Source organism: Molothrus ater, chromosome 12, assembly GCF_012460135.2.
Source record: "Molothrus ater isolate BHLD 08-10-18 breed brown headed cowbird chromosome 12, BPBGC_Mater_1.1, whole genome shotgun sequence".
Taxonomy (NCBI): Eukaryota; Metazoa; Chordata; class Aves; order Passeriformes; family Icteridae; genus Molothrus; species Molothrus ater.
Window position 1 is genome coordinate 993,770 of NC_050489.2, and position 14,389 is coordinate 1,008,158.

Genomic DNA, 14,389 nt, shown 5'->3' on the forward strand with positions numbered 1-14,389 from the left:
CCCTGTGGCTGCCCCTGCATCCCTGGCAGTGCCCAAGGCCAGGTTGGACACTGGGGACAGTGGGAGGTGTCCCTGCCCATGGAAGAGGGGCAAGGCCCCTCCCACACAGATCATTCATTCACAGCTCTTTGATTCTGTGAAATTCAGTCCTAAATCACAGGTGAAATGGAACACTGAATGTTTATCTATGTACTGACCTTAGCTGGTACTTACTTTCTGTTCTTACCTAAAGTACATCCCATACATACACTCATACATACATACATACCATAAGTACAGCAGACCACTACCCTCCAACAAAATTTGGTTTAAAACGTCCTCAGTGGTTCTGCATGTGCTGGGACAGACCCTGAGAAAGGCCTGCAATGCACAACCTCGGGAGCTCTCAGCCCCACAAACACAGATATTTATTTCTCCTCACACCATTTTTTGCTGCTTTGTTTGCATCACTGTCTAATGCAGTAAAGAGTTGGCTAAATTGGCCATCCTAACACTATAGATAACTTGTAGAAATGCAACATATTGCCTTCCTTTAAATTGGAATGCTTTTTAAAATTAATTGGGTTCTAATAGTGACACTGTGCTCTGAGTAATTGAGTGAGAATTGCTATTACACAGAGCCTGCCATCAGCAATAATTAGTGCACTCCCACTCCCACTCCCGGCAGGAATCTCATCCTGCAGGCTGGGGTCAGGCTGGCAAAGTGGCTCTGCAGAGCAAGGAGGCTCCTGTGCCAGCTGCCATCCCTGCTCTACACCAGGCATTTCCTGGGAAAAGGGGAGAAGGGCTGGCCTGGAGCTCTTCCCTCTTCCAGCCAGCCCTGGAACTCCTCAGGCTTTGGTTTCCATCAGCTCTGGCCCTTCTCACCTGCCCCTGCTGTTCCAAGTGTTCTGATTCTGAAATCCCATTTATCCCAAAGAATTGGAAGTCCCAGATGGGGATGAAACCCCATCATTTAATCTCAGCTCTTTTTTTTTTTTTTTTTTTGACCAAACATCTTCCTTCTAACAGCCTGCAGGGAATTTTCATTGCATCCAGCTTAAAATTATCCAGCTCTGTTTCAGTTCAGGGCAGCACTCAGGTATTTCAGCAAAACTGATATTTGTTGGTGCTGATCTGGAAATTATTTTTGAGATGCCTGAACCCCTTGCCCTGCACAATAGCGTGTGAAGCATTAAATGAACTTTCTCTCATCCCACCAAAGTCTAACAGCATTCTTCAGCCACCTCCCTCAGACCTCACTGTGAAACAACCAATGTTTTCCACAGGAGCAGAACAGGATGCTGGAAAACTCCTGTCAGTACATGCCAGGCTCTGCTGGATATATTAGAGTCCTAATAAGGTCAAATTATTTGATTAGCATGTTATTATTATGATTCAGTTTATCTGTGTATTTTCAAAGACCAGTTTGGATGCTACCTCACTTTTTTTCCTGCCTCTGCCAGACCAAAATTTTGCTTATCTCACAAATAAAAAATAAAACAACAACAACAACAATACTACTACTACTAGTACTACTACTACTAATAATAATGATGATGATGATGATGGCCAAAATCATATTTTATCATCTCCAAGCCTAGGAAAACAAAGTGATTTTCACAGGAAGGAAAGCTTAAACATTTTGGAGTGCCCAGCACTTCTCTGAATGCCAGAAACACAATACCTCAGATCACTGACCCATTTACCAAAAGTGGTATCAAATTAATATAAGCACAAAAATGCCCTCACTCCCAAAGCACATTTTTTCCATGTTGACACAGCAGATTAAGCACAAATTCACTTACCCCACTGTTCTATCAATACAGCAATTATTACACACAGCAGGAATTTAATCACTCTCCTGATCAGCTCAGGCTGTGCCCACCACTTGTTGGGCTGAGTTCCACCCCAGCCACACACCAGGAGCAGCTCCTGGCCCTCCCTCCCTTCCCCAGCCTGCTCAGGCAGCCAAGAGCCAGCCAAGGTTCACAGAAACATTTTAATCATTTTATAAAGCCCAGTAAAAGGAAATTTCTGTGTGGACAAACAGACCCCTGCAGTCTGTGTGGCAAGTTTTACTCTACCAGCAAGCAAAGAAAATGTAGACCTTAACCCTAAGAGTGTCATTTAGTTCTTTCATTTATCAAAAAAAGTTCTTCAGTAAACATCCACCTGTAAGAGCAATTAAAATTCTGGATAACTAATGCAAATATGCCTCTTACATAGCTGAATAGTCAAGTGTTCTGGTCTCATTTTCAGATCAGATTTGTTTCCAATCCTTCAACACCAGAAGAGATTTAGGAAATCTGTAAAAGTTTTTTATGGAGAAAAGATCACTGCCTCTTAGTATCATTGGATGTCCTCTGTGTTGAACCATGTGCAGGTATGGCTGTTTTCATTTCCAGCACCCTGAGGTCCCCAAACAATCACAAAAGTTTGTGTTTCTAAATGTGGAGTTTTCTATATAGTCAGAAATAGTGAAAAGAAAGAAAACCCTCAGAAAAATGGATCATTAACTTCCAGCAGGATAAATATGTCTTTGCATGAAATAAATGATGGGAGTGACAAAAGGAATTTGTACCTGTTTATCTACATGAAATCATCTCTGTTTATTATCACAGAACAAAAGAAAAGAGTTCTGTAGATAACAACTACAGAAACTCAGCCCAGAACTGGGGGTCTCACCCAGAGCTGTCTCCCACAGAAAAGACCAGAAGCACAAAAAGCACTGTAAAGTTTTAAATACAAACACTGGAGCTTTTCCTGCTGTAAATTATTGACTCTGAGGAGCTTCAACAGCTGCAGAGCAGACTCAGTGTAATGAAATTCTGCCAAGTGAGACCCACTGAAATGCTAACCAATAAATATAGATTTATCAAATCACAGCTGATAAAGGAATTACTGCTTTTGACAAAGGGATATCAGCAGTGATCACGCTGCTGCTTGCTCCTGAAGCAGACACCTCTCAAGGAGCTCATTCCAGCCCTGCTTTTGCCTGGCTCCTGCTCTGGGCTTTGCCAGAGCTCACTTGTGCTCACGAGCCCCTGGTACAGCCCTGCTCTGCCTGGCTGGCCTCCAGCAGCAGCTCATCTTATTTCCTTGCAAGCTGCTGCACTGCTCTCCATTTCCCTTGGAAATAGAGCCCTTGTCATTCTTCCTTTTGATCCTACAGGTAGGATTTTGAGCAGTGGAGCTGTGGGATACAAAAAGCATCCCTCAGACCTCGAGACCCTGCCTGCAAAGCTGGGCTGCAATGCCCAGCTCCTGTTGCAAGAGTTCTGCAGGAGCTTGCTCTGCTTTCCAATATGGTGTTAATTAAAATGCCAGATAAAGGCTGCTCTGGAGAGTCAGTTAATTGATTATAGATATCCTTTCAGGATGAGCTTTAGAGGCTATATTGCATTTCATAATAATGACTGGAAAATTTTAAGGTGCCTATCTGGTAAAAATATGCATATATATGTATCCATGAATATGAAAACCATCCTAAATGCATTACCATAGCTGCTGTTTATGAAATAGGAGCCACTTGAAATGGTAAAATAATGAAAATCCAAGTGCAAATCAAGCCTTGCTCCTCTTTACGCAGTCCTGAAAGGTACATCCTCAGTGTATCAATCATCCCCCCATAAACACTTAGAAGTGCAGATCCATAATCAGTAATGACTTGTGGAAATTCTGAAGGAGCCCTCCTGAGTGCATCCTTCTGTAACTATGCCTTGGGGCCATGATAATCAGCGGGAGCAGCACAGAACAGATTTAAGAGCTTTCATCTTGAAGCTGATTTATATTCTTGTACTTATGTACAGTTCCTCCCCAGGTCTGCATCACCCTGTGCTGGAGTGCCACGGGAAAGCACAGCTCCAGAATTCCCACCAGAGAACCCCTCCATCTCCAAGAGAGCCTTCCAAAAATGCATCAAAGAGCAGAGGACAATCTGAGGACACTCTTGACTTGTTTTATCCTCCTCATTTCCCTGAGAGGTTGCCCTGAGACCACACTCACATAATTCTTTCACTACACAAGGGGGAAAAAGAAACCCTTACTGCACAATAATTTATAATAAATCACTCATGAACCCATCAACTTAATCTTCATTACAATCTATTGCTACAAAGATTTCTATAGTCTGACAGAAGACTTACTGAGTATAAAAATTTGCCTCAGGGGCTCAGTGTAATCAGAGAGGGACAGAATAAAAACACAATGGGCTTGTTACTACTGCTATATAAAAACACATGAGGAACTCTTAATAATGGGGAACTCATGGCAAAAGATGGATTCCTCTTACTCACTTTTCCCAGGACAGCAAAACCTTGCCACATTCAATTCATTTTTCACAGGGACATTCCCACTGATTTGGAGGAGAAATCTGGTTTGGGCTGTGGAAAGTTTCTATTCCTCAACACCTGCTTTTTGCAAAGTCCAGGTGAATTTAATAGAGTTAATCAGGGAGATGACAATGAACAAATGATCTGAAACTGCAAAATAACCTTTTCCTTATTTCTTCAGTCAAAACACCCCTCAAAAAATCCCAAACTCACCACAAGAGAGCAACAGACAGGTGGATAATAAATAATGCTGGTGCTTTTGTGAAGTCTCTCTTCCCTTCTGCAAGTTCCACTCCCTGACCAAGCCAGGTCCAAGCAGTGAAGGACAGAAAGCTGCTCCTGACTGACAGATCACAGTCTGGAAAAGCAGTACAATACTTCCCTCTCCAGTACCTGAGGACTTAGATTTATAGGTTTTAACCTTATTCTCATGTCCTGTCTTTCTAAGTGACAAATGCAGTAAAACACTGGTTCTGTAGCCCATACTCCATTTGCAGCATGGAATGACTCCTTTATTGACTGCCCTGGAGTGATCCCAGCCCCAGGAACACAGGCAGGGCTGAGTCCCAGGAATCCCAGGGTGGGCAATGCCTGGGAAGTGCCATTTGCTGTGGCACAGGGATGGGGCCATGGTGTCCCCACCTGGAGCCGGTGCAGGACGAGGGGCAGGGACTCAGTGGCTGCAGCCCTGCCTCCTCCAGCCCTGGGCTGTGCTGCCTTCCCAGCCCCTCTGGAGAGCCCTGCTGCTCATAGCACCGAGCTAATTGCACTCATTAACCCTGCAAACCCCCGCCTGGGGAATGCTGCTGGTGTTGGGGAGGAGTTTGGTGGGAGCTGCTTCCCCAGGGAGAAATCCCCCAGCAGAGGGGGGGAAAAGACCCTGCCAGAGCATCCCTCAGCCAGACTGAGCCCAACCACAGACACCTGGCCTTGTGAGTGAATTACACCCTGAGTGCAACTCATTTTAATTCTCCACAAAGTAGGGGATTGGTCTTTTCACAGCACAAAATGGGATGCTGCATGAATGAGGCTGAAAACAAACAAAGGAAACTGGAGACTGGGAAATAGTGTTTATCAGGAGGAAACAGGGAAAGCAAGAAAACAAAATCCAACTGCCTCAAGAATGAGACTACCTGAAGCAGGCTACCTTTATTCTGACTCCTGTCTGTTACATAAAGATCAGAGTTTATATTGGTTTTTTGCTGCTGCTGGCTCAGAGGGCTGGACACTCCACATCAGCTGCAGCTTTGGGGGATAAATTACCTGCTAAAATACATTCTGCAACACACTGGAGAGCGAGAAGAAATGATGATTTCTCTCCTGCCCCTTGCCAGACAGGCCCAGGCTCTCCCCAGGTGTTCTTACCCATGCAATGACAGCAGGGCAGGTGCCAGCTCTGGGCTGTCCTGCAGCTCTGGTGACAAGGTTCATTTTCCAAATGGCCTTACAGCTGATCAGTTGTTTGCAAGCGACCACCCTGTCCTTTACAGTCCTGTACCACAGAGAGAATTTCATCCACTGAGGTATTTTTATTATGCACAAAACAGGCCAATACATTACCCTTCACACAGACACTTGAGTTGGCACATGTATATCCCAACAGATTTTTCCTTAGATTTAGCTCTCAAATTCTGCTTGCCCCACCCATTAAATTCCATTGATTTCTTCTCCCACTCAATCTACCACTTCCTGAATGTTTCTGAGCTGTTTTACAAGGAAATAAAAAAAACCACTGTTGGTTTTCACGCCTCTGCACTTTCTACAACTTCCTTCATAAAACTGTTCAACTTCTTTCTCCTCCAATTTTTATTTTTTCAGACGCTGAGCTGTGTGCCCAGCCTGACCTGTGGCTGCCCAGCTCTGTGTCCTTGCCTGGCATCCATCTCTGTCTGAGTCTGGTTCGGCTCCCTTCCCCCACACTCATTATCTTGCCATGGATTGAGCATTTCTTGGAATGCATCATCTCGTTGCTATCTGTCAGCCCCAGCTGCCTTCTGCTGAAGACATATGGAGAGGCATTCTCTCTCCTTGAGGGGTGACCAAGCAGACAAGGCTTTGGAGCAAGCTCTCCCCAGTAAAAATGGGAATTGCGAGCCAGGGGCGCCCGGCTGTGGGGCATTGCACAGGCCCGGACAAAAACATTTCTCCCCGCTGACCCAAACAGTGTTTGCTGGGGCTGGTGATTAATAGTGCTCCTTAGAACAGCTTTTGCATCATCACTTTGGGCTAATGAAGCTGGCCTGCTGGAGTGGAGGCAGCTGAGCTCTGTCTGCAGCTGGGTCAGAGACCAAAGAGAGCCAAGGCTCGGGAGTTCTGCTGCTCTGCCAACTGCCTGGGCCAGCCAGCTGCTAATCTGCTCCTCAAGATACCAGGGGCACACAAGACAGCATTCAGAATTCCATTAACCTAGGGGATTTCAGGCACTTCTCCCTTCCACCTCACCAATAAAAGTAAATGAGATCAAGTGTCGCAGACATCTTTCATGAAAAATCCTTTCTTAGGATTTTTCCTTGTGAGAAGCTGCAGTTTCAGCAACCAAAGTAAACAATGGTTATCTGCTGCTGTGGAATGCAACAGGTAGACCCTTGATTGGTCTCCTGTGGGTGTTTGGATTTCTTGACCACTCATGGCAGAGCTGGCTCTTGCTCTGTCTGAGACACAGATCCTTGTTATTCATTCTTTTCTATTCTTAGCTTAGCTAGCTTCTGAAGAAACCTTTTCCTTTCTATTGCTTTTTAGTATAGTCTTAATGTAACATATATCATAAAATAATAAATCAAGCCTTCTGATCATGGAGTCAACATTCTCGTCTCTTCTTCATCCTGAAAACCCTTGTGACCACAGTCACAATCAAGTTTCTCCTCGCGTATTCCTCTCACCGCCTTTGTCGTGCTTCAGGTCTGTTTCTTGTCTCATTCATTAAAGTGCCTTGATGCACAACGGATTAAGTACTTAAATAAATAGTTCACTTTTCCTCTAAATTGCAAAAGCGATTTCAATTTTTTAAGCTGTTCACAGAAAACATTTTAAAAAGATAAACATCCCATTCTTTGTGCAAATACAGAATATTTTTTTCATGGCCCAACTTTCCATAAAAAACATATATTAGGACAAAAGTTGTAAAAAAGAAAAAAAAAAGTTTGAATTCTTGCTTTGAATGACACAGCAACAGTTTCAGATCCAATGGACACAAGGCTGAGCTCCTCAGAGCCAGACTGGCAGCTCAGCCACGTGTTTTTAATCAACCCCTGCAGGAAAGGGTTCTGCTGGAGGAAACAACCCTGCCTGTGTGGGCTGAGAGCACCCTTGGGAGGAGAAAGGAGCAGCTCCACACTGAGCTCACTGCAGGCCCAGGTACCAGGATGGAGCAGCCCCGTTCCAGCAGGAATCTCTTGCCTGCCAGAGTCTGCCTGTAGAAACAATACAGGAATATTTGCTTAGACAGTGCTTATTTCAGTATGAAACACGCTGGTCAAACATTTCCCTTATGTTATTTTCATGCCCCAGGGCAGTCTCAGATGGGGATTGATGTCATTTTCTTGAAATATTTGCTGTAAAATAAAAGCTGCTTGTTTTTCAGCCAAGGAAATCCAGCCTGGGAAATAGAGAGAGGCTGAACTTGGCATTTTCTCCCGTGGGCAGCACATCCTGGCCCTGGCTGCACTTCCCAGCTGGGTTTGCCCTGCAGCCCTGCCACAGCTCCAGAGTCTCATGTGTGATTTCTGGAGTGCTTGGAGCCTGAGGCAGAAGCCAATCACTCTGGGCTCCCTGCAGAGCTAAAGCAGAGAATCCATCCTCTCAAACAGGTCCCTCAGCCCACGGGAAATACTGACCGGGCCTATTTTTACCACCACCTTCACAGAGCGATTGGACTCCTGATTTGGGAGACTTATAAAGGTGCTTAAGATTAGACACAGTTAAATCCCCAAAGCCAGCCCAAATCAAGCACCAGAGAAGCCAACATTGGGCCCCTGTGACCACAGAGGGACCTCTTTATTGAAATAAATCTCTCTGCATAAATCTGTAAGAACAGTCAAAAGGAATCATTGGGTAAAGATCCAATTTCCCCTTTTATAATCCCAACTGAAGTTCAATCTCTTCTTCCAATTTGCCCTCCCCTGCTGCTGGGTGTCCCAGCTAATGGCATTTTCCCTGACAGAAGGCCCTGGCCCCTGGTCCTGCTGGGCTCAGGGCAGCTCCTGGCCCAGCCTGGCTCTGACATCCCTGTGCATCCAGCACGGGGCAGGCAGGTGGCTGCTGACAGCTTCCAGACACAGCCATGCACTTCATCCTTCAGAAATGTAACACCAAAATGTGCCCTGTATTGAGTTCTAGGTGCAGTTCAACCTCACCATTCCATCTGCATCTGCTCAGTGCCGTTTGCCAAGAGAATTTTGTCAGTCCTGCCTCGCTGCCTGAGGCAGGCACTGCCACTGTCAAAGTGCCTCTGTGCTTTGGGCTGGCCTCAGCTCCCAAACCAGGCAGGAGAACAACTCCTCACCACCTTCTCCAAAGATGAGGTTTTAAAAAAAGTGATAAATTCTCACCTGTTAGAAAAGGTTGGAATTTTAAATGCATTATCAGTAGCCCACACCTGCACGTTTCATTTCAGAAAGACCACTAAAATACCAGAAGAAGCATTTCTGAGTGTTAGTAGAGAGAGACAGAACCCCAGGAATGAAGGGATGGAGGGAACTTTTTCCCTGAGAGCCTGAGTAATCAGCTGTCCATATTGCAGGTAAAATGAAACTCCAGGATGGGGAATGCAAAGTAGATTCATAAGTGCATTAAAGGAATTCAGAGTGTATTTCAGGTGAAGGAACACAAATAACAATTAGGAAGGGGTAAAAAAGCTCTTGGCTTGAGCGTGTGAAACTAAGCAGTGATTCCTCCCAGTAAATCTCAGAATGTTTCTGTATTTTCAGCTCAGAAATGTTGGTGTAGCTGGTACATTTAGTGACATCCACAGGTCTTCCGATTTTATTTTTTAATATCTTAGGTTGCCTTTGCCAGACATTTCTAAAGCATTCAGGGCCATCTTCTCCCTCTCTAAATAGCTAGAAAAGCAAACATTTTTATACCTCTGTCATAACAGACAAAAAATCCCAAGGAATTTCATTTGACAGAGTCTCACAGCATGAAGGGTCACTTCCCATGCCACTGACTAGAGAAAAAAAATAGTGGATATTTCTCTTTTCTGCCAGCAAATGGACAACCCAGGAAGGCAGAGATCTCCTGTAGCAGCAATACAGAAAAGGTCCAGTAACTTGATGAGAAGGAATTAAAGCAACAATACAGAAAATGGGTATCGTGAGCTGATAGAAACCAATCACTACCTGATAAATCAGCATGGAAAAACCAGAAAGGTTACTCAGCCCAAACACAGCCTGGGAAAACAGAGCAGAGTTTTCCTAAAGAGCAGAAGGGCACTGATGCAGAGCTGGATTATTGGGGGTGCAAGAGGGACAATCATCACGTACCCCATGGAACTGCAGAGGGGATGTCAGGGTCAGGCAGAAGTGAAATGAAATGAAATGAAATGAAATTAAATTAAATTAAATTAAATTAAATTAAATGCTGCCAGACATTCAAGGGACCACCCCGATGGAAGAAGGGATCCCAAATTTGAGAAGGTGCAAAGGCAGCACATTAACCAACAATGCAGTGATAGGAAGATTTCCTCCATGATATTTCTGTAGAATTTACAGTATTTTTATGTTGGCTTCTTTTTTTTTATTAAAAAGGAGGGGTAAAATGGTCAAAACAGTGATTTTTCCTTAACCCTTTAGAGTCATCCGTGGGTTCTTGGAATACAGTTCTTACTCTGCCAGCAGAGTAATAATGCCAGCATTTAACATAATGCCAGCAATTCAGAGAGATGCTATCCTGGGGCCTTTCTCATCTCCCCTTTCCTTGGAATTAGACAATATTTTCAAAGCTCTTCCCAGGATGAATGCTGGCACAAGACCCTGGCCATGGAGCCTGTCCTGCCCATGCAGCACAGTGGCCTTGCTGCTCCCTCTGCCAGGAGATGGGGGCCTCTGCACCCAAAACACCAGGAAAACATGACTGAGTTCCTCAGGGCCTGGAGCTGATTTATGACTTGAGAGAGCTCTGAAAGCTCCAGACATTTCCTTAGAGGTCACAATCCCATTCATCCACTGCAGCACAGCTTTTGTTTGTTTAACTTTCCTTGTATGCTTTGCATTCCTTGTTTGTCAGCCATGAAAGCTACTTGGGTAACCACAACTTGCAGCTGACGTAGCAATTTCCCCAACATCAGCCAGGTTCCATTAAATCCCCAGGTTTTCTTCAAACCCCATGGTGGAAAAGATGATGCTCCACAGTGAGGTTAATTCATGCACAACAGCACAAGTGCCTGACCTGCACTGGTCACTGCCCCAGCTGCACAGCAGTACCAGAGACATGGCTATGATTAAAACACAACCAGAAGCATGTTAATTAGGCTATGATTAAAACACAACCAGAAGCATGTTAATTACACCTGGTCATTGGAGGCATTCACAATATTTGTGCTGCAGCCTGGGGCCCTTCCCGGGAAAGCGCTCGGGGGTTTGCAGCCAGCCCTGCCCCAGTGCAGAGCAGTGGAGAGCAGTGCAGGGCAGTGCAGGGCAGTGCAGGGCTGCATTTCTGTGTGCCAGGGCAGTGCAGGGCAGTGCAGGGCTGCATTTCTGTGTGCCAGGGCAGTGCAGGGCAGTGCAGGGCTGCAGTTCTCTGTGCCAGATCAGTGCAGAGCTGCATTTCTGTGTGCCAGGGCAGTGCAGAGCAGTGCAGGGCAGTGCAGAGCAGTGCAGGGCTGCAGTTCTGTGTGCCAGGGCAGTGCAGGGCAGTGCAGGGCTGCAGTTCTGTGTGCCAGGGCAGTGCAGAGCAGTGCAGGGCAGTGCAGGGCTGAATTTCTGTGTGCCAGGGCAGTGCAGGGCAGTGCAGGGCTGCAGTTCTCTGTGCCAGGGCAGTGCAGAGCTGCATTTCTGTGCCAGGGCAGTGCAGAGCAGTGCAGGGCAGTGCAGGGCTGCATTTCTGTGCCAGGGCAGTGCAGAGCAGTGCAGAGCAGTGCAGAGCAGTGCAGGGCTGCAGTTCTGTGTGCCAGGGCAGTGCAGAGCTGCAGTTCTGTGCCAGGGCAATGCTGTTTCTCTGTGCATTTCTCTGTGCCAGGGCAGTGCAGAGCTGCAGTTCTGTGTCAGGGCAGTGCTGTTTCTCTGTGCATTTCTCTGTGCCAGGGCAGTGCAGGGCAGTGCAGGGCAGTGCAGAACAGTGCAGAGCAGTGAAGGGCAGTGCAGGGCCGCAGTTCTGTGTGCCAGGGCAGTGCAGAGCAGTGCAGGGCTGCAGTTCTGTGTGCCAGGGCAGTGCAGGGCTGCAGTTCTGTGCCAGGGCAGTGCTGTTTCTCTGTGCATTTCTCTGTGCCAGGGCAGTGCAGAGCAGTGCAGGGCCGCAGTTCTGTGTGCCAGGGCAGTGCAGAGCAGTGCAGGGCTGCAGTTCTGTGTGCCAGGGCAGTACAGGGCAGTGCAGGGCTGCAGTTCTGTGTGCCAGAGCGGGGCTGGTTTTTGGCATTTCCAGGTCAGGTGAGGTCATTCCAGAGCAGCAGAGCCCGGGGCTCTCTCTCTCCCTGTGTTTCACAGCCCAGCCTGGGCTCCTCCAGCCCGGCCTTGGGCAGAGCTGAGCTGCCAGGGAGGAGAGAGCAGGAGGGAGACTGATCCCAATAAATGATAAACCCAGCTGACTAAATGCCTAATACTTGCAAATCAATTACAGCAGGGCAGAGATGGAATGATACATGATGTCTGCTGACAAAGACATGCAAAATATTACTCTCAAAGGCTTCATTTCCTTTTCTGATACCCTTGGAACAGTATTTGCTTCCTCAAGGCTGAAACATGAGTCCAGGGCAGGAACATTCAGTCACATGAGTAGTTTTGACAACATTCATTCAGACTATTTCTGTGAATGCAAACAAATTTCAGAAGTGCACTGGGGCTGTGGGAAAGGTGTGTTTGCCTTCTTCCTGATTCCTGGTTTATATATTCATTGCATTTAAGAAGAGTAGAAAGTTCCCAAAGGATTGGATGGAAGGCTGAGAACAGCACAGGTCGATTCCAGTGTGACACAACATCCCCACATCCACGCAGCTCTGCCCCTGCAAAGAGCTCCCCTCACTGTCCTTGCAGAGACTGTGATCACTGCAGAGCTGAGCAGGGAAGGCTTTTTCCTCCTTGAAAGGTGTTTTTCCAACATGTGCCTTCAAGACGATGGTTGGATTATTTTTTCCTTTTTTTTCCTTCGTGGTAAATCCTGAACTTTCACCCAGACAGAAGTACCTAAATGAAGCTTCAATGCAACTGAAGATCAAAAATGTTTTCTCCCCTTAAAAAATGAAGTCCTCAAGAAACTGAAAATAATGATTTTCTACTTTTATCTTTGCAGAGAGATGAGACTTGAGGCTGTCAACTCAGTATAAGCCACCAGCATGCCCTCAAACAGCCCATTTTCACCCCATTTCCTCACACTTCTCAATAAAGGTGTTAAGTAAGATTCTGGCTTTCTGTTCACAGGGATGATAGGCCATGTATCTTCATTCAAATTTATCTCAATTTGTTTCTTAGTCTAAGGAGCAAGTTCTTGAGAATAAATGTTAATTTCAGCCCACTTCAGCAGGGAAGTCATGGCATTAATAACTTAAATTAAGCCAGAAAGATATTCAGACCTGCACACAAAGTAGCTGCCAGGAAAAGATACGTGTCTCTTCTTCCCCACACTGAGAATTTATTATTTTCAGCAAAAATCTTTTCAATAATCCCTCTCTTCTAAAAATAGTCTATTTAAATATTTTTTTACCCTCCAGAGACCCAATCCTGCACAGACTAAGCCCCATCTCTCAGTCGAGTTGCACTGAAGTGTTGATACCAGCTTAACCCACCCTGCAGAGACTCCCATTTCCCACTCTGTTCAGAATTCTGCAGGGTAGCTTCAGTTCCCCAAAGCAAACGGCTTGGAGTTACAGGAATCACTTCTTAACAAACAAATGCATTCTCATGGAGATGCAGCTTCCCATTGTCTCCACCCAGCATTTCCCAGGATGCTCCCAAATCTCAGAAGAGCTGTTAAATATTCCTCAGGAAACCAGGGGGTGGTTAAAGCCCTTCAGCAGGTACCATGGAAATGAGACTCAAACAAGCAAAAGATCAGCTGCCACAGGGGCAGGAGACAGGAGGAGCCAGGCTTTCCATAGCAGCCAGGAATTCTCCATCAGTGAGAAGTTTGCAGAGGTAACCTCAGCGCTGTAAAACAAGTTCCAGGCTGACATTCCACAAATGAATTTTTAGATTTCAGCTGACTGCAGTGCAGTGGCTGCTGCCCCAGCATGCAAAGGTTAATAACATCCTCAGTGTGCAAGGCTGTGTTCCTGCAGTGCAACGTGGTGGCAGATGTGGGAGATGAGTGACACCAGTGCTCTGCCTCTGCAGCTCAGCCCGGAGGATCTCAGGGCCTTGGGAACCTCCTTTGGAGGTCCTGAAAAGCCTGAAATAACCACCTGAAAAGCCTGAAATAGCCACAGCTCACACCAGCGAGGCTCTCACACTCCTCTGCTCTCCTTGCAGCAAGGGAAGCTCGCTGAACTCATCCCACACATCCAAAACAAGCCGGGATTCCAGGCTCAGCCCGGTCCTCTCCAGCACCAGCCATTGCACAGAACAAAGGGCTGCAGGCACAAGGAACGAAGGGCACGGATGTTTGTCCCTCTGGCTGTGCCACAAACCCTCCCACCTCTCTAACTGTGCTACAAACCTTTGTCCCTCTTCATTGTGTTAACAAACACTTCCCCTCTTATGGTGTTAATAAACGCTCCACCTCTTTAATTGTGCTAACAAACCCTTAATTGTGTTGATAAAGCCTTGGGCCTTTAGTTGTGCCAGAAACCCTTGTACCTCTTCAACTGTGTTAACAAACCTTTGCACCTCTTTAATCGTGCTAACAAACCCTTGTCCTTCTTGATTGTGTTAATAATATATAATATATAATAATAATTGTGTTAATAATAATAAAGCCTTGGGCCTTTAGTT